Genomic DNA, 22,691 nt, shown 5'->3' on the forward strand with positions numbered 1-22,691 from the left:
TTGTATGTCTTCCATTTTCTAATTATTGCTCCCACAGTTGATTTCTTCACTCCAAGCTGGTTGGCTATTGCAGATTCAGTCTTCCCAGCCTGGTGCAGGGCTACAATTTTGTTTCTGGTGTCCTTTGACAGCTCTTTGGTATTCACCATAGTGGAGTTTGGAGTCAGACTGTTTGAGGGTGTGCACAGGTGTCTTTTTATACTGATAACAAGTTTAAACAGGTGCCATTACTACAGGTAATGAGTGGAGGAAAGAGGAGACTCTTAGGCCTCTTTCACACATCAGGTTTTCGCCGTCAGGCGCGATCCGGCGCTTTTGACAGAAACCGGATCCGGCGAAATGCAATGCCGGATCCGGTTTCCCCCCCATTGACTTGCATTTGCGCCGGATCGCGCCGGATGGCCATGCGTTTCATCCGGCTTTCGCCGGATCCGGGAATGTGTCGCGATCCGGCGTCTGGAAAAAACGGCTACTGTAACGTTTTTTGTCTCCGGTGAAAAAGCCGGACACGCCGGATCCGGCGCGTCCGGCTTTTTCACACAATGAAAGCCTATGAGCGCCGCAATGCGCCTGATCCGGCGAAAGCCGGATCCGGTGGCCGGATCCGGTTTTTTTGGTCTGAGCATGCTCAGTAGCTCTGCCCACAAGACATATATAAAAGCAAGACAGTGGGACCCACAGCCACACCCAACATGCCACCCAAGAAAGCAACCAAGCGCAGCAGGAGAAGGCAGGAGACCACTGCAGCACCATCAGCACCACCACCACCCCAAATGGAGCAGCAAATGGAACATGCTGAGGAGGGGAGTCCAGCAGCAGATGAGAGACGGTAATTATCAAATCCCCCATTCCTCCAAACTAGGGCCATGGAATATCAAGATATTCATTGGCCCTTTGTTTCTCTTTATTCAACAGCCGCCCAAGAGATGCAGCAGCAGCAGAAATGGCATCACTGGCAGCAGCAACAGCAGCAGCAATACCCACAGCCATGGAGTCTGGCCATCAACAGGACAGCACATCTTCTTCTGGGAGCCCTCCCTCGCATCGTCAGCGTTTGACGGTAAGTTTTTATTTCCAAAATCCATCATCTCTGTAATATATGTGTATTCATTGGCTTTTATTTCAAAACAGGAATCACAAGATGAAGAGGAGCTCCCAGAAGAAGAAGGAAGGGGTGGACAGACACCTGGAGTGGGCTCACAATTGGTAAGTTTTTTGCATCAAACGCAGAAACACAACATCACACTACACACAACACATAGAAAACAATGTTCTGCAGACCACACACAGCAAACAAATGCCTACATCCAAAGACATAACATTTTTTGTTTTCTTCTCTAGTCTTCCCAATCTGGTGCTCGGCCAAGAGGTCCTCGCAGTGCCTCCCAGGGTCGTCGGCGACAGCAACGCGGCGGTCACCAGCGTGTAAGTATAAATATTTTTGCTTTGTTTTTTTGCACTTTTTATTTCATTTCTTTTGTGGAGGCTAATTATGTTATTTTTGTCTTTTTCTTTAACAGCCTTCACAGTGTGCTCCCGACTCTGACGGTGAGGATGGAGGGATTGATGTGGACCGCCTCATCGATCTCGTCAGAGAAAGGGAGCCGCTCTGGAATATGGCTGACCGCCGCCACGCTGACCTTATCGTTACCCGACGACTCTGGGAGGAAATCTGTTCGCTCCTTGTGGACCGCTGGGAGGACCTCGATGCTCGGGTCCAGATTAAAGAGCGTAAGTATATACAGTACCGGTTGCTTGATGTAAACCAGTGTTTCCCGAACTCCAGTCCTCATGGTCCCCACGGATCATGTGTTCAGGATTTCTATTTACTATGGAAATCCTGAAAACATGACCCCTGGGGACCATGAGGACTGGAGTTTGGGAAACACTGATGTTGTATACTAACCACTTTGTCCTTTCTCGTTTCAGGGAACAGAATTGTGAATCGGTGGCGGTCTGTGAGGGATCGTTTCAAGAAGGAGTTCAATAAAGAGATGCGGGCCCCGAGTGGATCTGGAGGACGCAGGAGCAAGTACAAGTACGCACAAGCCCTGTCGTTCCTCCGGGAAACAATGGTCACTAGAAGGTAAATATTACACAGCACATGTGAAAAAAAATGTTAGATGTAACTTTTTTTTTTCAGCCAGGGCCATACCATGTCAGTATTTTAATTGTTTTTTTTTCTCTTTATTCCACAGCACGGTGAGCAGCACTCGGGAGCCTGCACGATTGGACCCTTCTGAGGCGATCCCTGAGGAGACCGGCACCGAGGGACACTTCGACCGCCCCGGTACATCTGCACCTTCCCAGCCTTCCCACACATTCGACCCATCTGTCCCATCCACCAGCACAGGAGCATCGTGGCCGCCTACATTACATGAAGCTGCTGGTGAGGAGATCGCTTTCCCTTTACCCCACCCTTCTGCCCCTGCCACCTCTAGTACACCTGCGGGTACTGGGCGACAGCGGCAGAGGGGTCAGGAAAAGAGTTATGCGCAAGAGTTCTTGCATCTGAATGCATCTTTCCAGAACTGTCTAAAAGTCTTGTCAGAGCAAACCTCCGCAGGCTTTCAGCAGATCAACTCCAGCATTCTGGAGGTGAAGACACTTCTGCAAACCATGCATTCAGAAGCAAGATCTTCGCCAAACCACACCTTTTTCAGGTCTGTTGTGGAGCGCATGGCAACACTATCTCCTACCCAGCAGATGCATGTAATGCATTCATGCCACGGTGCTCTACAGCAGGTTACCTCCCAACCTCCACCTCCCACCACTGTAGTTCCTCCACCTGCACCCCCTCCAGCCACTTTCCATCCTCCCCCTCCTATTACATCTGCACCCCCTCCAGCCACTTTCCATCCTCCCCCTCCTATTACATCTGCACCCCCTCCAGCCACTTTCCATCCTCCCCCTCCTATTACATACCAGCAACCTCACCAGTACCAGCAACCTCCCCAGTACCAGACATCTCCCCACTTCCAGCAACCTGCCCCGTACCAAACTCCTTCCCCGTACCAAACTCCTTCCCCATACAACTTTCCATCAACATCATCTGCTCCTACAGTCCCTGCCCAACCCTCCACTCCACCGCCCACCACCTCTTCTGCCTCCCACATGTCCACCCATTCTGTAGCTTTTTCCACACCTTCACCTCTAACTGTTCCTTTCCCACCACGATCCCAGTCCTCTCTCCACACACCCAGTGTCGAAGTGTCCCGCAGCCCCTCCAGCAGTATTTCCACCCCACACTACAAAGATTTGTAATGTGTGTTTTTTAATAAAAATGCCCATTGGGTTTAAAACCTTTATTAAAAAAGTTTTTTGCACTTTAAAAACATTTTACAAAAAAAAAAAAATTTTAAATAAAAGTTAAATTATCGTTTCACAATGGTTGTCTGTCATTTCTTTCTGCGGCGAACTATGTTTTAAAAAAAGATTAAATACAGGGTATTTAAAAGGTGAAATGGTATTCAAAACCAGGTATATAACTGTGGGTAAATTTTAGCTTTTTGCCACAGTTGTGTTCCTGGTTGTGTTTGAAGCAAAGTATTTCACCTAAAAAGTTGTGTTCATTGTTGGTGATTTCCTAACAATGTACACAACTTTTGTTAAAAGGTGAAATACTTTGCATAAAACACAACCAGGTACACACCTGTGGCCTAAAGCTAAAAATAGAGACCATGACAAGATAGCCAACTTTGGTTGGCAAAGGTATATACTGTTGGTACAGAAGGTACACAAGTTTGGTTAGGGCACAAATCTTTCACACTCTGTCATCCTGCCAGTGTACTCTGCCTTGAGGTGACATAAAGTATAGTGCAAAATTGTCCCTCATTACTGAAACCGTCACAGAACTTCTAGTGGTAATGTCATGGTAATCTTGCAAGGTGGTTTCTTCAGAGGTGTCCTCAATGGAAATGGGTTCCTTGCAGATAACAAAATTGTGGAGTACCACGCACGCTTTGATCACCTCGTCCACAGTTTCTGTCTTGAGGTTGATCGCAGTCAATAGGACCCGCCATTTGGCTGTCAGAATACCAAAGGTACATTCAACCATTCTTCTTGCTCTTGTGAGGCGGTAATTAAAAATGCGTTTTGGTCTTGTCAATCCTCTGCTAGAGTACGGTTTCAAAAGGTGTTCTGACAGCTGGAAGGCTTCATCCCCTACACAGACAAATGGCATAGGTGTACCAGATGTTTGCGGCAGCGGTCTAGGTGGTGGGAACTGGAAGGTGTTTCCATACAGTTTACGCCCCATGGCAGACAGTTTGAAAACTTGAGAGTCATTGGAGCGGCCATAGGCCCCAATATCAACCGCAATAAATTTGTATTCCGCGTCAGCGATGGCCATGAGGACAATTGCAAAAATATTTCTTGTAATTGAAATATTCCGATCCCGATCCAGCTGGCTTTACAATGCGGATATGTTTCCCGTCCACAGCGCCCAAGCAGTTTGGAAACTGACATATCTGTTGAAACTTGTCAGCAATTTCAATCCACCTCTCTGTTGTGGGCTCTGGTAAAAACTCTTCAGCTAAGGAGTCCCACAGTGCACAGCATGTGTACTTCACAATTCCAGATATGGTGGAAATCCCGAGTCTGTACTGGAAATGCAGTGACGAAAGGGATTCTCCAGTTGCAAGAAATCTGTGGGGAATTAAGAAACAATAAATTAGTTTTAAATCACAGCATTACATACCAAAACTGACCTATAACACTTGGAGATACAAACTACCACCAACAAGATTGCAGTGAAAGTGTGCTCTGATGCGATCATATCCAATAAATGTGGCTTACCTTAAAGTCACCATCAGACGCTCTGCGGGTGAAACAGAGAAGCGGCAATAGGTGTCCGCTTTTCTTATGAGGTGTGCAATGCGCTCCACCAAGTAATCAAAATTCTCCATTTTCATCCTAACATATCCAAAAAATGTATCCGGGTTTCGTCGAAGGTCCATGCAGAGTGTAGAATAGACCCCACGCGTCATTCTCTTGGCTGTGATGGGGTGGATCCACAAACGTCGTCTACGATGCCTGATGCGCTGCTGTCTCGCTCTCTCCTTCTCCAGATCACCCTCAAACGATTCGCCTCCGCTATAAAATCCGCCAAATTCTTCAAAATATTTCCAATGACAACATCCATCTTCGCCAGTAACTTGCTCTTCTCTCCAACCTGCACTTTCTCCTCTACAACCTGTCAAAGAAGGACTGTAGGAACATGCTATATATAGTTTTCCAGTAGCCAATCCCGTTCGGAAGGCCACAAGGGTCAATTTTAAAAACCGGATCCGGCGTAATCCGTCGAAAAACGGATAGAAAAACGGATGAACCGGATGAGACGGATCCGGTTTTGTCTGTCAAGAAAAAGACGGATCCGGCAGAAAACCGGATCCGTCACATCCGGTTTTACGAAACATTTGCCGGATCCGGCGTTCCGGCACGACGCCGGATCGCGCCTGACGCCGAAAACCTGATGTGTGAAAGTAGCCTTAAAGAAGAAGTTACAGGTCTGTGAGAGCCAGAAATCTTGATTGCTTGTTTCTGACCAAATACTTATTTTCCACCATAATATGCAAATAAAATGAAAAAAAAAAACAGACAATGTGATTTTCTGGAATTTTTTTTCTCAGTTTGTCTCCCATAGTTGAGGTCTACCTATGATGTAAATTACAGACGCCTCTCATCTTTTTAAGTGGTGGAACTTGCACTATTGCTGACTGACTAAATACTTTTTTGCCCCACTGTATATATATATATATATATATATATATATATATATATATATATATATATATATATATATATGTGTGTGTCTAGATCTATTCATTCTTTGTGGGCGGAAACCTGTCATTGGGCTCCATTATATGTCCATTTTGCTATCCTGCGAGAAAATCTCGCCAGACGGATGTCAATCAGATGCTTACATGTGATTAAAATCGCATCAATGAAGATAAATCGCATCAAAGACGGATCACTGGTCAAGATACCTTTGTGCGATTTCGGACCTTTAAAATCGGACCGTTTTTTCAATCGTGTGTGACTCCAGCCTTATAAAAAAAAAAGGGAATCACTCATCTGTAAAAGCTCAGTGGCAGAGTGGGAAGGACGATGTGCTCCACACCTGCAATATTACACTCAGGATCGCACCGCAGGAGGAGCACACGGCGCTTCTCCCAATACCACACGGCTGTTACATCTCCCGCACAGAGTCAGATTATACAGAGACCGGTGTAAGTCACATCCCAAAGTTTAAAAACTCACTCCTTCAGCAGCGTTATTAACACCACCTGAGGATAGCAAATCATGTCAGGGGATGATTTCTTTAGGACAAAGGAATGATTGGTTCTATATAAATATTTCTGAGAGGAATATTAACAAACTTAGAAAAATATATATATATATATATATATATATATATATATATACCAGTAATCATTTTTATAATTGTACTGGGGTCCACAGACAGTCCGGAAAGAGGTGAGGGTTAATGCTCTGTAGAACTACTATTTCTCTGAGTGGAGATAGAATAGAAAAAATTGATAAAACAGTGTTTCGGGCTTTCCCTTACCCGCTCTGCGGGAAAAAGAGAGAGTGACGCTCTATTAGTAATTATGGTGTAAAATGTATCAGGAAGGACCAAGAACACCTAACAAGGGGGACAAATACTTACTTGGCGTTACTCATCCCATTTTCTAACCGCAGCACCATCGGTTTAATCCTATTACTGTGGAGCGCTTATAGTTAATAAGTCTCTAAATTTAAAGGGCTTACTAGTCATAAAGGAGTATGATGGAAATAATTATATTAAAAACACATTAAAAATACTTCCCTTATAAAACAAGAATAAGATCTTTTATAACAATTAAATAATCATCAGGTATTTCATGCTGAAATTCCTTATAAACTCCCATAGAAAAATAAATATCAAAGGGCATCCATAAATATCAAAAAAATATAAATAAATGCATATAACAACCTCTATTAATAAATTAAATACAAACCTCTGTGATCTCATGAAGACCCTGTGGTTTGAGGCTTCTTAATTTATAGATCCAATATACCTGTTTCCTGTTTAATTTCAGAATCCTATTTGGAATATGAGTAGGGATATGATCAATAGGAATAATTTGTAACTTATTAAAATCTTTATTATGAACTAAGGTATAATGTCTCGTAAGACCATGGGTAAGAAGTAGAGATGAGTGATTTTGCCTTTTTTCGGGTCGAGTCGGGTTTCACGAAACCCGACTTTCACAAAAGTCGGGTCAAATGAAATTAGCCGATTATTGTGAAAAGTCAAAGGCCAACTGAAACACGAAACCCAATGCAAGTCAATGGGGAAGAAAAGTCGGCAGGGAGTGGAGGACAGGAAACACACCTACAGTGCCCATTTTAATGCCAAAAACAACAATTCTTATTCCTTAAGCTTGTCAACCTTAATTTACTTTATAATAATAGTTAGGCATTGAAAACTGGGGGTTATTTGGCTAAAGTTGTGGGGGGGGGTAGGGCTGGCTCCAGATTTTCATGGGCCCAGGGCCAAAGAGTGTCAGTGCGCCCCTTTAACACATGCCACAATTCATGATCCTTTGACACGGCAGAGAAATAGCGGTATAGTACAATGAAAAATACTTCACTTCTTACATCACATGACTGATATCCATTTTAAATTCTCCAATAGCTCCAAAAACAGACAGTATATTCCTCCATACAGTATTATGGCCACCGCATAGTCCCTCATACTGAGTAATGAGGCCCATATATTTCTCCATACAGAATCATTGGTCCCATATAATGTTCGATACAGTATATCATGAGCTCCACATAATGCTACAGTATATGTTGTTCAAAATGGATGAAGCTCCAGTGTCTTATAGGCCCAAATAATGCTCCATATATAATGGGCCCCATTTCTAATGCTCCAGTGCATAATGGGCCCTGTAAATGCTGCTCCAGTGACTGATGTCCACCTTTGGAATGCTCCAGTGTATGGTGGGCCCCATCTATCATTCTCCAGAGTATAGTGCTCCCCAAAAATTGCTCCCAACCTTTAAAACAATTAAATAAGTTTCCTCGCTAGGGAATCCCTGTACTCTGGACCCCTCGTCTTCCCCATCTTCCATCTCTCTGCACTTGCACTGTTTAGGCAGAGGGCATACAGACGTGATGTCATCGCGCTCTTTGACCAGAATGTCACTGTCAGGAATAGTGTTTGGTTTCCGGGGGCAGTATGGTTGCAAAGCTGAACCTTAAAGGAATGTCCAGAAGGGCACCACCAGGAGTGGAGCCTGCGGCTTAATTGGACTCAACACGGGCAACCTCAACCATGCCATCCACAAAAAAGCTGCACAGATTGCAAGCTTAATTCCGTTAACGAACAAGACTCAGGCATGCCCCCACGGTCCGCGTCCAGCTTACTAGAGGGACACGCAAGGCTCTGGCATACGAGATCGGCCAATAACAGGTCTGTCATGCCCTTACATGTCCGGGGCTGCACGCGTGCTACAATGAAAGGACCAGCGTGTATCGCTTACAGGTGTGGATAACACGCTGAACCCCGTTAGTGATGGGGATCTGGGATTACAATTCTTCCCCGCGAACAAGCATTTCCCAGTAAGTGCAGGTCAACCGTAATTCCGGAATTATTCCTAAACGGCATTCCAGAAAGAATGTGAAAAATTTAAGTGTCCAAACCACAGGTGCTGTAGCTTGCTTAACAGCTGGGTTCCTCTGCTGAGTAGCACACAGTTCTTACATAAACAGGCGGCATAGCTTGGTTCACGGGTGGCCAACTCTGCTGAGTAGCAAACACAATTATTCGGCCCAAAGTATTAAGTGGTGTAAATGCAGTCAAAAACTGGTTCTTTCATAAACAGGCGGCATAGCTCGGTTCACGGGTGGGCTCCTCTTCTGAGTAGCAGACACAGTTACTAGGCCGTAAGGGATTTTCAGGACAATATTAAAAAATTATTAGAAACACACACAGTGTAGCTCCTTCACAGGTGTAGTACACCACTGACTACCAGACACCGCTACTATGCCCTAAAACTGTCTATTATCATTGAAAACCATTATTAATGTGAAAAAAAAGATACGCTTTTGTTTAACGAAACGTTCTCGAACGGAAACTCGAACAGCCGAATTTTAATCAAAGTGTAGTTCGACGAACGGATCTAACACCGCCCAAAACAGCTAGAATTTGAACTTGGCCAACAGTTCCACTCAAACACCACTCATCTGTAATCAGGAGGCAGACTCAGATGGTCTCAGGCACAGTATGGATTCGACAAGATTGCAGAAAGTTGAGAAAGGGTACAGTATCTCCGGATAACAGGTATATATAGCAGAGTTTAAACATTTAAAATCTCCGTGTTTATTTCCGGAGTACGACAAAGACACTCACAGCCTCAGTATGGATTAGACAACAATCTAAAAAGTAGAAAAAAGGAAATGTTTTTGAAGCATACACCAGTATACACTGTTGGGGTATTTTTAAATCTTCATATATGTTTCTGTCTCAGTAAGACAGTCCAGACTCTCCGCAAGAGGAAACGAGATGGATAAAAGTACAGACATAAAGTCGAGTGATTGCAGAAATCTAGGAATTACTAATCACGGGAAAAACTCCCTGGAGAATTCTCAGAGGTGATGCTGCCCCTCAATTACTTTGTGTGTGGAGACAGCGAAAACAGTTCTTTGTGATGAAAGTGTTGCTGTATCGCAGTACCGTTGATTCCATCACCGTTACTCATCTCCATCAAATTTTGATCACAAGGAGAGATGTAGACATGGTCCTCACTGCCTATCATGATCTGTCAGGTGACTTTGGAGTGCAAAAGACACAAGCCACAGGCTGTAGGCGATTCTATTGGATTGGCATGAGAGGGCACATTTAAAAATGTGGGCAGGAATGTCACACGTCTATGAGAAGGAAAACTGTGAAAGCTGATGATAAACCACCACTGCATCTCATTGTGAGTCGACGTCCATAACAAATGGAAGCCATTGATCATCTGAAGATAGAGCCCAGCAGGACAGGGCATAGCTACGTCTTAACCATCATCTATCAGTTCACCAAATTTGTAGTGGCAGTCCCAGTGAAGGATTTAACAGCCCAGACTACACAGCGGTGGAGCAGGGAGAGGTAAGTTTTGCAAGTGCTGGGGCCCTGAGCCAGCAGGGGGAGCCCACTCGTGGGCGGCGGTACTGGCACAGGGCCCCTCATAGTATGCCGGTGTGTCTGACGGCGGGTGTGCACCCCCACCATCAGAGACACTTGATTGTACTATGAGGGACCCTGTGCCAGTGCCATCGCCCAAGAGTGTGCCCACCCACCTGTCCAGGGCAACGGCACTCGCACGGGTGCGTGCGTCAGGTGGTGACTCCGGCCCTGTGGGGGGAGATGGAAAAAATGGCATATGTTGATGTTGGATATTCAGCAGCTGCAAATGGAGGAATTGGAGAAGTCCGAGGAAGAGGAGGACAAAAGCGAGCAATTTTTCTGGCAAACTATGTGTCAGCAGGGGAAGGTGGGACAAAATCCTTTGAAACCCATGCATGGTTCATTTTAATGAAGGTTAGATCATCAACATTTTGGGTCGACAGATGGGTCCTTTTTTCTGTCAGGATTGATCCAGCAGCACTGAAGACTCTTTCGGATAGCACACTAGCAGCAGGGCAAGCGAGCTCCAGTAAGGCATATTGTGCCAATTCAGGCCAGGTGTCCAGTTTACAGGTCCAATAGTCAAAGGGGAATGACCTGTGAGGGAGAACATCGATATGGGAGAAGTAGTTTGTAACCATAGATGACAACTGCTGTCTCCTGTCACTTTCAGTCGATGCAGTATTATCAGTCGTGTGAGCAGTACTTGAAAAACCAGTCCACAACATGGTCATGAAACCCGTCTCCCACGCCACTTCGGATGTGTGCACCACGAACACCTCTTCCATGTTGCACCCTACGGCTCGTGTGAGAACCATCACCGCTGCTGTGTGCTGGGAATGCCTTAAAGAAACGGTTTACCAGAGTTGCTTGTTAGCCAATATTAGCTCTAGGTTCTCCTGTGGCATGATGTTTTGGAATTTGCCTTTATAGCGTGGATCCAGGATGCTGGCCAACTAGTAGTTGTCATCCTTCATCATTTTGGCAATGCAGGGGACCCTTTTTAGGATCAGCAAGGCATAATCACACATGTGGGCCAATGTTCCCGGTGTCAATGATGCACTGCGAGTGCTGGGTGGAGGAGCACTTTCTGGCAAATCCACTTCCCTCCAGTCATGCACAAACCCTGTACCTGACCTTGCCATGCCAACATTTTCTCTTGCCCCCTGAGAAGCATCCTCCTCCCCTAAATAATCATCCCCATCATCCTCGTCCTCTTCTTCCTCCACCTCGTACAGGAGAGTTCCCTGAGCAGACAATGGCTGACTGTCATCAAGGCTTCCCTCCTCTTCCTCTTCTTCCTCGGCTGCAGACACCTGCTCCTTAATGTGCGTCAAAGTTTGCATGAGCAGACGCATAAGTGGGATGCTCATGCTTATGATGGCGTCGTCTGCGCTTACCAGCCATGTGCATTTCTCAAAACACTGAAGGACTTTACAGAGGTGTTTCAGCTTCGACCACTGCACATCAGACAACTCCATGTCTGCCCTCAAACTGCCTGCCCGGGTATCCTCCCACAAATGCATTACAGCCTGCCTCTGTTCGCACAGCCTCTCAACCATGTGCAGGGTGGAGTTCCACCTTGTTGCAACATCAATAATTAAGCGGTGCTTGGGAAGGTGGAGCAATCGCTGCAGCTTCTGCATACGACTGGAGTGTACGGGCGACCGGCGGATGTGCGAGCACAGTCTTCGCACCTTATGGAGTAGGGCTGTTAACTCCGGATAATTATTGAGGAAGCACTGCACCACCAGGTTCAAGGTGTGAGCCAGGCAAGGTATGTGTCTGAGTTTTGAAAGGGCTATGGCTGCCACAAAATTCTGGCCGTTATCACTAACTACCTTGCCTGCCTCAAGATGTAGACTGCCCAGCCAAGTTTGTCGCTGCAAGTAGTCGGCCAGTACCTCCGCGGTGTGTCTGTGGTCGCCCAAACACATCATCTTCAACACAGCCTGCTGACGCTTACCACTAGCTGTTCGATAGTGGGACACCTCGGGTGCAACACTGGCAGCTGCGGATGGAGTGCTCGTGCGACTGCGCTCTGTGGATGACCTTTCGCTTCTGGAGGAGGAGGGTCGAACCCCTACAGCCAACTGTTTCCTGTACCGTGGGCTAGGCAGCACGGTCCCACCGCCGCTGTCCCCTGTGGACCCTGCATCCACCACATTAACCCAGTGCGCAGTGATGGACACGTAATGACCCTGGCCATGCATCTGTTGTGAGGTGCACCTTTCCACTCACTGATTGCTTGAGTGCATGGACAATTCGGTCTTTCACATGCAGGTGGAAGGCTGGGATGGCGTTTCGAGAAAAGAAATGTTGACTGGGTAGGTCATAGCGTGGTACTGCTTAGGCCATGAGCTCGCGGAAAGCTTCACTTTCAACGAACTGGTAGGGCATCATCTCTAACGAGATTAGTTTGACAATGTGGACGTTCAAACACAGTGTACGCGGATGAGAGGATGAGTACTTTCTTGTCCTACTCAGAGTCTCTGGTAGGGGAGCTGGACTTGAGAGCTGCATATGGTGGAACTAGCGGTGGACATGGCGGACTGAGAGAGGGTTGGTGATGGTGATGGTGTTGGTGGTCTTGCTGATGGCCTAGATTCAGTCTTTCGTAGCAATAACATTGTGATTCCTTGACTGCTTTGGCCTTGCGACGACACCTCAACATTTGCTGCTGGTTGTGTGCTAACCGGTGGTCTTACAGTGGGGAAAGCGATGTAGCGTTGCTGACTACCTTCATTTGGAGCAGGTGCACATGTGGTACGTGAGGTTTGGTAGTCCGTCCATGCTTGCAAGTGCATGGTGGTTAAGTGCCTAAGCATGCAACTGGTATTCAAATTTCTGATTTTTCCCTCGGCTAAAGGTCTTTGCGCACTTCTTAAAGATAACCTTTGCCTGATCATTAGGATTTTGTTCAAAAAAGTGCCACACTTCGCTCTTCCTACTGTGGAAGACATTGTGAAGCCTTGTACGCTGTGCTAATTTGACCGTCTGGCCAAGCTGTCCTGCAACTCTTTTGGTTTTTGTAACCCGTTTTTGGACTGCTACGGGCCTGCCAGATAACAGCTGTTGCGATGTCGATGCCTGCTGCGGATCCTCCTGCTCCTCTTCTGAGCTATTGGAAGCGGCACCCTCTTCCCCCAATGGATGCCAATCTGGGTCAACAAATGGGTCATCCATCACCTCCTCTTCAATTTCATGTGCACCTTCCTCTGTGTAACCGTGTAAGGTGGTATAGTATGCGGGAAGGGGAACCTGAGTCTCATCAGGGTCAGATTCTGGCTCAGTACACTGCGAGGACAATGTAGTGCTCTGAGTGAATGTACCAGCAGAAAAATCTAGCAGTGGCTGTGCATCAGTGCACTCCGTGTCAGATTAATCTTGGACTGGGGAATTCACGATTTGACTTGATAACCCAGGCATGGTATGTGAAAAGAGCTCCATGGAGAAATCTGTAGTGTGGCCTGCCGCATCCTTCACTTTTGGTAGGGGTGAAGGACACAAGAAAAGGTGTTGTTCCTGACCAGGAGCCTCGACTGATGACTCAGTGCTTTTATTTTTTGAAACTTCAGAAGAGGAGGCGATAAAGCTGGAGGCTGTGTCAGCAATGTAAGCCAAAACTTGTTCCTGAAGCTCCGGCTTTAAAAGCGGTTTACCTCCTTCCAGAAAACGGAGCCTTTGAGGCCTTGTGGAGCCAGATGATGACGCAGGCTCAACACCTCCTGCCTTAGGTGCTAGTGTGCTTTTGCCACTACCAGCAGATGCAGCACCACCACCACCACCACCATGAGTACCAGTTGGCAACCCCCGCCCACGTTCACAGCCTCTTCCACCATACTTCCTCATTTTTGGGAAAATGTACCCAAAATACCACCATCTATATGGTACTGTAAAACAAGGTACAAGGTGTATATAGTATTGGGGAGAATTTGAATCTCCCTAGAGATTTTAGGAGGCTGAACTATTATCTCAGGCCCACTATAGATTACACCTCAATTTAACAGGATGAAATTGGATGGTGTATGACAAAGTACAAGGTGTATATAGTATGAGGGAGAATTTGAATCTCCCTACAGATTTTAGGAGGCTGAACTATTATCTCAGGCCCACTATAGATTACACCTCAATTTAACAGGCTGAAATTGGATGGTGTATGACAAAGTACAAGGTGTATATAGTATTGGGGAGAATGTGAATCTCCCTACAGATTTTAGGAGGCTGAACTATTATCTAAGGCCCACTATAGATTACACCTCAATTTAACAGGCTGAAATTGGATGATGTATGACAAAGTACAAGGTGTATATAGTACTGGGGAGAATTTGAATCTCCCTAGAGATGTTAGGAGGCTGACAATGATGCTCTCAGTCCAAGTATGGCGGCAGCAGGCAGCCTAATAAGCGGGACTGCTGCACACAAAAGTGTGGAAAAATGAACGCTTGGTAACTGTGCAGAAAAGAGGAAGAAAAGTATTTTTGCTTTTAAAAAAGCAGTTTGCACAGCAGTGTGCAAACAGCAATGCAGCTATCACGGAGCCTTATAAGGCAGCCTAATAACCAACAGAGCTGATGCCCAAAAATAGAGCCTCCCCTGTCACTGCACACAAAGTGTTGTAAGTGGAAATCGCTACCAGCAGAAGCAGTTTTTGGGTTCTTCTTCCCTGCCTAACGCTCTCCCTTATTCAGAATCAGCAGCAGCAACCTCTCCCTCCCTATGCTAAGATCGGCAGAGGTAAGATGGCGGTCGGCGTGCACGCCCTTTTATAGCCCCTGTGACGCCACACAAAGCAAGCCAATCTCTTGCATGCCCTTCTCAAAGATGGTGGTGACCGATTCCCATGTCATCGCATTGCCCACAGTGTGCGTCCTCCATCATTGGCTGAAAAAGGGCGCTGGAAGCATCATTTGAAACGCGACTTTGGCGCTCTGGTCGCCGACCTCATGGCCAACCTCACGCTATGGTCGGATTTCGTTTCATGAAACCCGACTTTAGCAAAAGTCAGCGACTTATGAACTTGACAGACCCGTTTCGCTCAACTCTACCTATCGCATTATATTATGGGGGAGCATTATATTATGGGGGTGCATAATACCCCTATGGGTTATATTATACCCCTATGGGGGTGCATTATACTGCTATATATGACTATGGGATGCATTATACAATTAGGGATGACTATAGGGCAATATGCAGAGACATGAGGCAGAATGCGTGGACACGTGGGGTCCAGAATGTGGGATATTATTACTATAGGGGCTAATTAAAGGATATTATTTTTGAGGTTACTGTTTTCAGTGTGGGGGAGGAGAGGTCCTGTCACTATGCATTGCGACATGGTCGCTTTTTTCATCTGGCGTAGTATAGAAGTTGGGCAAAAATCGGGGAATGTACTATAGATTACTGTGTTATTTTATGCAGAGACGAGTCCTGGCTGGAAGAAGTGATCGTGGCCTGAACTGGATGAAGAAGAGAAGCGAAGATGAAGGACTTTAACTAGAGATGTCACCGGTGAGTCAGTGTGTTACCTGTACACTGACACTACGTACTGTATACTATATACATAGCTCCTGTGCATAATGTCACTAGTGATCACAGTATTACCTGTACACTGACACTATATACAGAGCCCCTGTGTATAATGTCACAGGTGATCACTGTATTACCTGTACACGGACACTGTATACTAAGTACAGATCCCCTGTGTATAATGGCATTAGTACTGTGTTTTTATTTTATTAATGATCAGTATTGTAATATTCAATCACTATGTGGTGGTAATATGTGATCTGGTCATGATGTGGTGGCATTTGTTCCTTGTATGTGCTATTATTTGGTCACTATGTGGTAGTAATATGTGGTCAGATCATGGTGTGGCAGTATTTGTTCCTTATATGTGCTATTATTCGGTCACTGTGGTGGTAATATGTTGTCTAGTTATATTGTGGTGGTATTTATTCCCTGTATGTGGTAATATTTGGTCACTATGTGGTGGTAATATGTGATCTGGTCATGGTGCAGTGGTATTTTTCCCTTGCATGTGATGTTAATGGTCATTTTAAAAAAATGATAAATAAAAATATACCTAAAATTGTATTGGATATTTTAACAATTGTTTAATAAGTTACAGTCGAGTAGAGCCTGGCCAGAAGAGACTACTTTGTCGTGGAGGGGATTAAAAAATCTTTTGGCCAAAACAAAAGCTACTGGCTATGTATGTGATCTGGTGATGTATAATGGGGGAGGATATGGTGCAGAAGTGGAGTTTTTCCAAGAGAGGTTGGTGGGACCATGGAAGGTCCGAGGGGTGGAGGTGGGGCTATGGTGGAGCCTGGGCAGAGTTTCAAGGGGGCTCCGAAAATTTTGCCAATATGGGGCCCTGAAATTCCTAATGGCAACCCTGCAGTGGTGACTCCCACCCAGGATCAGACAGCTGAACCTACAGCCAGAGCCATTTGTCAGGACTTCATTCGCATATATGGATGCCCAAAGTAAAATCACTACGACCCAGGGTCCTGCTTCCAGGGGCAAGTGACGAACCAACTGTACTGCATCCATGGAATCAACAAATCCCAAACCACACCATATCATCCACAGGGGAATGGGGATTGTGAGCACTTCAACCGAACCCTGTTGCAAATGTTGCGGACCCTGGAAGATGACAAGAAGATGAAGTGGCTCGAATTTGCCTCTGAGTTGTTGTGGGTTTGCAATAATTGTTTCCATGTGACTGCTAGTAACACCTCTTACATGCTACTGTTTGGTGGAGAGACCACTGAACTGGAGCTGGAGGCAGAGGATTCCTGTTCGGGCAGTAGGCCTAGTGTCAGGACCCGAGAACACAGTCACAGATTTCAGACGGTAATGAAGCTGGTTGAGCAGAAGCTTCAGGAAGTGGAACATTCAAGTCGATCCTCGATGTCAGATGGACCACTTCAGCCAGGGGACCATGTGTTGATGCCGGTTAAATGACCCGGAAACAAGCTGCATCATCATTGGGAGGCGGTATTCTACCGAGTGGTGAGGAAGAATCACCTGAAAAACCCATTCTATGAGGTTATACCTGAAGGGGATGATGCCACCTCAGGTGTTGCACAGGAATATGCTGTGACCCAGCTCTTCTGAAGCAGAAGACCATACCAGGCAGGGGCCCCAACTGAAGTGGCTGAGGTCCACAATGGGCAGTCTTAGAGGAAGAAGAAGAATGGTTAACAGGGTCAAAACAAACTCAGAGTCGACTTACCACACCCAGTGCTTGAGTCTCCAAGTACCCCAAATGCGCCTCAGCAGGAAGAGCTCCTCAGGACTGAGCGAGCCAATGCCGGGATTACCCCTAACCAGTATGCTCAGGATGAATTTGTTTGATCCCAGAAGACCCAGGAATGCACGCAATTATTGGCTGACGTCGGCCTACCTGTGGGGAAACCTCAAACTCAAAAGAATTCACTCACCCGAGGACTGGCGAGCAAAAAGGGGGGAAGAAAGTAACAAAGTGATGAGACCACTGGAAAATTAGTGCAAGATCTGCCATTAATGAGGAAAGACTGCTATCTGCTGGCCAGCCAAAATCAAGTGGAACCAAAGTGTGCTAGAAGATTTGCAGGATTAAGGACCTTGCAGGGCCAGACTGGCCATCTTGCAATTCTGGCAAATGGCAGAAGGGTCTGTCTGGTTGTGGGCTGCCTTATCTGCTATGTTGCTAACAGAATCGGCTTCCTCAAGATGCGCATACTTTTAACAGTTGTGACGGAGCACAAAGTCACTGGCTTCGTCACTTACCCCAGCCAGCTGTGGGCGTCCCTTCTATCTTAGGCCTGCTGGAGTCCAGCACTAAGCAAGGAACATTGGCGGTGCAAAGATGTCACTGCATCATGCCATCAGAATCCACTGCGAGAATGGCTAGAAGAAGAGACAGTCACTGCGGAGGATGAGGAATCTCGATTAGGTGAGTATAGGGATTCTTTTTCCTTTTTTGGGAGCTCTGGGGTACAATCGCACTATATAGGGTGCTGACAGTTGGACCATCATAGTAGATAAGGGGCTGTATGATTCATCCATGAGGTCGAGACTGGGGACAAGGTCTATGTGAATGCCGGGTCCATTAGTTTTGACGGTCCTTTTCAGGAATGGGACCGAGTGACATTTATTAAAGAACAAGGGCCCCGTGGACAGTATGCTGTGGCGGTGAAAATGGTCTCCAGCATCAAAGAGAGACAGGCACAGGAAGCGCAGTATTGCGTGCAGCCGTCTGCAATGATTGTAGTCCCTACAGAAAGTCAGAGGCGCCCTTAAAGGAAGCGGTGGCAACAATCGGGTCACGGGAGCAGGAAGTTCCAGGTACCATGAATCAGCCGCTGACAGAGGAAAGGAGCAGGAGAAAGAGCGGAGAGTCCTCCTCCAGCGGGTCTTCGGGCAACACGTTTATAATAATTCAGGACCAGAATGCGGCCCATTATTCCAGTCGCAAGGAGAGCAAGGAGTGAAGGCAGCCCCTAAAATGAAATGGATGTGCTAGTTGCATGGATTGAAGTGCAGGAGAGACTGTTCCGTATATGTGAAAGGGTAGTGAGCCCTGGACGGGACCAGGACTTGGTGTCAGTGGTGGCCAGTATGGTCACAGTTGAAGGACTGTTGTTTGTTTTTCTTCTACCCCTTATCCAAGTTTACTGTATTTGTGTACGTTTCCTCACCCCCTGCTGGATTACGGGTCTAAAACCTGAAGGGTCACCTTGGAAACAGTAATGGACTGTGTGTGGCTGCTTTATGTACTGGACTGTTTTAACCCTGAACTTTTCCTGTTTTAACCCTGTACTGTCCTCTGATAAAAGCAGCCCACTTGTTTTGTTAAGGGTCCGTACTCTGCTAAAGGAGGAAGGGGGAAAATCTGAACAGGAGGACCCGAGGAGCAAGTCCGGTCAGGACTATATGTACTGTTGTTGTTAAAGGGAACCTGTCACCCCCCCCCAGGGCGTTTTTCAGTTAAAGAGCCACCTTCAGCAGCACTAAGGCTGCATTCTGTGAAGGTGGCTCTTCTTTTTCTGATCCCCAGTAATGCCAAAATATTGACTTTTATAATTAGCTCCTCATACCTGTAATGTGTCCCACAGGTATGATGTGCCCCCCTCTATCAGCCACCTACCATCCGTCAATCATGCCTGTGCGGCGCCTCAGCGCCTCCCACCATCTGTCCATCATGATGCCCCCTGTGTCGCTGCCTTCTCTTGATTTGAATCCCAGCGCCTGCGCTGTGACAAGTGTTCTCGGGCATGCGCAGTGTGCGCTGCCCGAGAACGACATCAGGCTATTGCGTCTGCGCGTTGTGGAGGCCCCAGCACCGCAGTGTGAATATGTCATAACACATTGCAGGGCGGTACCTGGGGCCTCCACAACGCGTAGGCGCAATAGCCTGATATCGGTTCTAGGGCAGCGCGCACTACGCATGCCCGAGAACGCTTGTCACAGCGCAGGCGCCAGGATTCAAATCAAGAGGAAGCAGCGATGCACGGGGTATCATGATGGACAGATGGTGGGTGGCGCCGAGGCGCCGCTCAGGCATGATTGACGGATGGTAGGTGGCTGATATGGGGGACACATCATACCTATGGGACACATTACAGGTAAGAGGCGCTAATTATAAAAGTCAATATTTTGGCATTACTGGGGGTCAGAAAAAGAAGAGCCACCTTCACAGAATGCATCCTTAGTGCTGCTGAAGGTGGCTCTTTAACTGAAAATTGCCCCTGGGGGGTGACAGGTTCCCTTTAAGATAGGTCCCAGGAGCCAGGAGACCGAGGTCAGTCGGACCCACACTAAAGGAACTTGAATTCTTTTGTTGGGGGGCTCTAACCAAGTGGAGCCAGGGTCATGTTTGACCCTCAGCAGCATTGGACATAGGCTGTACTAACTGTATATATGTTTTAAAAAAAATTCTAACAGTTTTAAGCTTACAGGTGCCGCCATGTTCAGGGATGACCATATTTTAGGAGGGAGGAGTGTAAGGAGGTGGCAGGGACCCTCACATTCCTCCTCTTCCCTGGACGCTGTTCTCATGGTTACGTGTGGCACCTCATTGTTCACTAACGTTATTATACTTGTTATGTACTGTAATGTGATGTATCTGTCATGTACGATGTATAGGCTTAGGGCCAGGATAGGATCTTAGATAGTATAGGACCGTAGGGGGATTAGAATAGAGGGGGTCATCATAGAGAAAAGGAATAGAATAAAATAGATTAGGAGTGTTAGTTAGGTACAGTTAGCATAGAGGTTTGTCAGTAGGGAGGAGTCAGAGTTGAGCAGGGCAGAGCATAGGGATATAGTCAGGACACTTCCTGGATAGGCAGCAGAGCCCGGGCAGCCTTGCCTAGGGCAAGGTGCAAGGAGCAGTGAAAGAGACAGTCTGCCAGCTGTGGGGATAGAGCTACTAAAGCAGGAAGGGGTCCCAGGCTGAGGATCGTGCAGGTGGGCACCAGCTTAAGGACTGTCTCAAGAAGGATCTGGGGTCTACGACCGAGGCAGGAGTAGCTGAGATGTCTTTCCTGGAACCTTTCCGTATTGGAACCGGACAAGGGAATGGCAGGGAGTTGGTGACACTGAAGGCATTGGATAACACCCGAGCATGCTTGGATCAGACGTTATCCGAGCATGTTTGCTCAACACTAAAAACCATATACAGTGATTGACTTACAAGTTTAATTCGTTCTGTGGCCGAACTCTTAACTCAATTTGCTTGTATATCAAATTAAATGTCCCCATTAAAATGAAAATGCAATTAATCCGTTCTTCCAGCCCCCCCAAAACCACACCAATTATTTTATTAGGAGTTTTTAAAAAAGATTCATTAACAGCAAAATTAGCAGAAGAATGAACCAAAAAATAACCATTATCCTATGAACAGCCCCATGTCAAATACATGCAGCGCTTAAAATAGAGTCCACCTGAGGAAAATGGCAACGTTGGTAATACTGAAAACCTGTGTGCAGCAAAAGATGGTAAGGTCCTGAATCACAAGAACAGGTAAAAAGAACTGACAGGGCAACTCACTTTCTTAGGACCCATAGTCGAAGAATGAAGCAACGACAGAGGTGCTTGCACGGCAGGGTAACCAAGAGGTGAGTGGTGTAAGCTCGCTCGCTTGTAATTCAGATCTCGGCTCACATCATAAAGCTGACAGAGCGACGGCTCGCATCTCGCAAAATTCATAAGTCGATGCACTCGTTAGTCAAGGTATTACTATAATGTACTGCTTTTTATAAATTTTATAGAAAACAGCAACTGCTTCAGGTATTTAGCCTTAACCCAGAGGCATGTCTAGGGGAGGGCAGGAGGGGTATCTGCCCCCGGTTCAGCCGGCAAGGGAACACCGTTGAGCTGACTCATCCGGCGGTCCGAGGAGATTTCCTGGAGGTTGCATTATGGGCCAGGCAGACTATGAGTCGGCTGTTCTCTGAGACGGATGTCAAGCTCAGAGAAGATGAAGTGCGCCGTATCCCAGTGATCAATTGTACTTGCATTTTTCAGACGGACTGAGCACAATTGAAGCCCTGACCACCGGGATATGGCGATGTCAGCAGCGTGATCAAGTCATGTGATCACCCTGTTGACGTCATTCGACGGCGCCTCAGAGGCGCAAACAGCATCGGTGCTAAGTGCTCCAATGGAACTGAAGAAACTGACGATTTATTGTAATGGGGTTGGGGAAGATTTGAATACACAGCTTGGGGGGCAAGGAAGAGATGTATGCGTATACAATATGGGGAGAGGGAAAAATCTGAGACAGCAAATAAACCCTAACTAAAGTCTACTAAAATATAACCTTTATTGAAAAATTATATAATAATAAGATTAAAGTGCAATTAGAAATACAATAGTTGCTGATAGTAGAGGGATAAATTTAGCCAGACCATTAGCCAGCAGGATAGGTATACTGTATAAAGCAGTAGAGCTATCACTACTGGGATACAATTTCCCAGGTACTGGAATATAAGGTATTTATCTGGCCAATGGGATACAATTATCCAGATTTAGAGACAATGTATCAGTGACCATTCACTTACAGGATATAACTACACAGATTTAAGAGATAGAGGACTAAATAATAGTGTTAATAACAAGTCTCTACAGGGATACAGTTACCCAGGACAAAGCTCAACCTCTCTCTGTAGTGTTGTATATTGGTAATCGATGGTAATTGGTAATGCCAACTTGTCAGTTGTTATGTGCGGAGACTGATCGGAATACTGACCGGCATGTTGTAGCTCGTATTCAACTACTGCCCTCTGCTGCTCACAAACACTTGCCAACATATGTAATGTGGGGTTCCAGAGTATGGTCACGTCGCACACCAGTGTGTGAACTGGCACTTGCAAGAGCTGCTGAAGCACTGCTAGATCAGCGGCAGCTGTAGCTGTCTTGTGGAAATGGGCGCACACGAGGCGTTCCTTCACAAGTCGCTCAGGCAAATCGGGGTGTTATGCCTGTGTGGTAGCTCACTTGGGAAAATAGGTTATACACTAAATAGCTGCAA

Source organism: Dendrobates tinctorius, unplaced genomic scaffold, assembly GCF_039654945.1.
Source record: "Dendrobates tinctorius isolate UK_male_01 unplaced genomic scaffold, ASM3965494v1 ptg000017l, whole genome shotgun sequence".
Taxonomy (NCBI): Eukaryota; Metazoa; Chordata; class Amphibia; order Anura; family Dendrobatidae; genus Dendrobates; species Dendrobates tinctorius.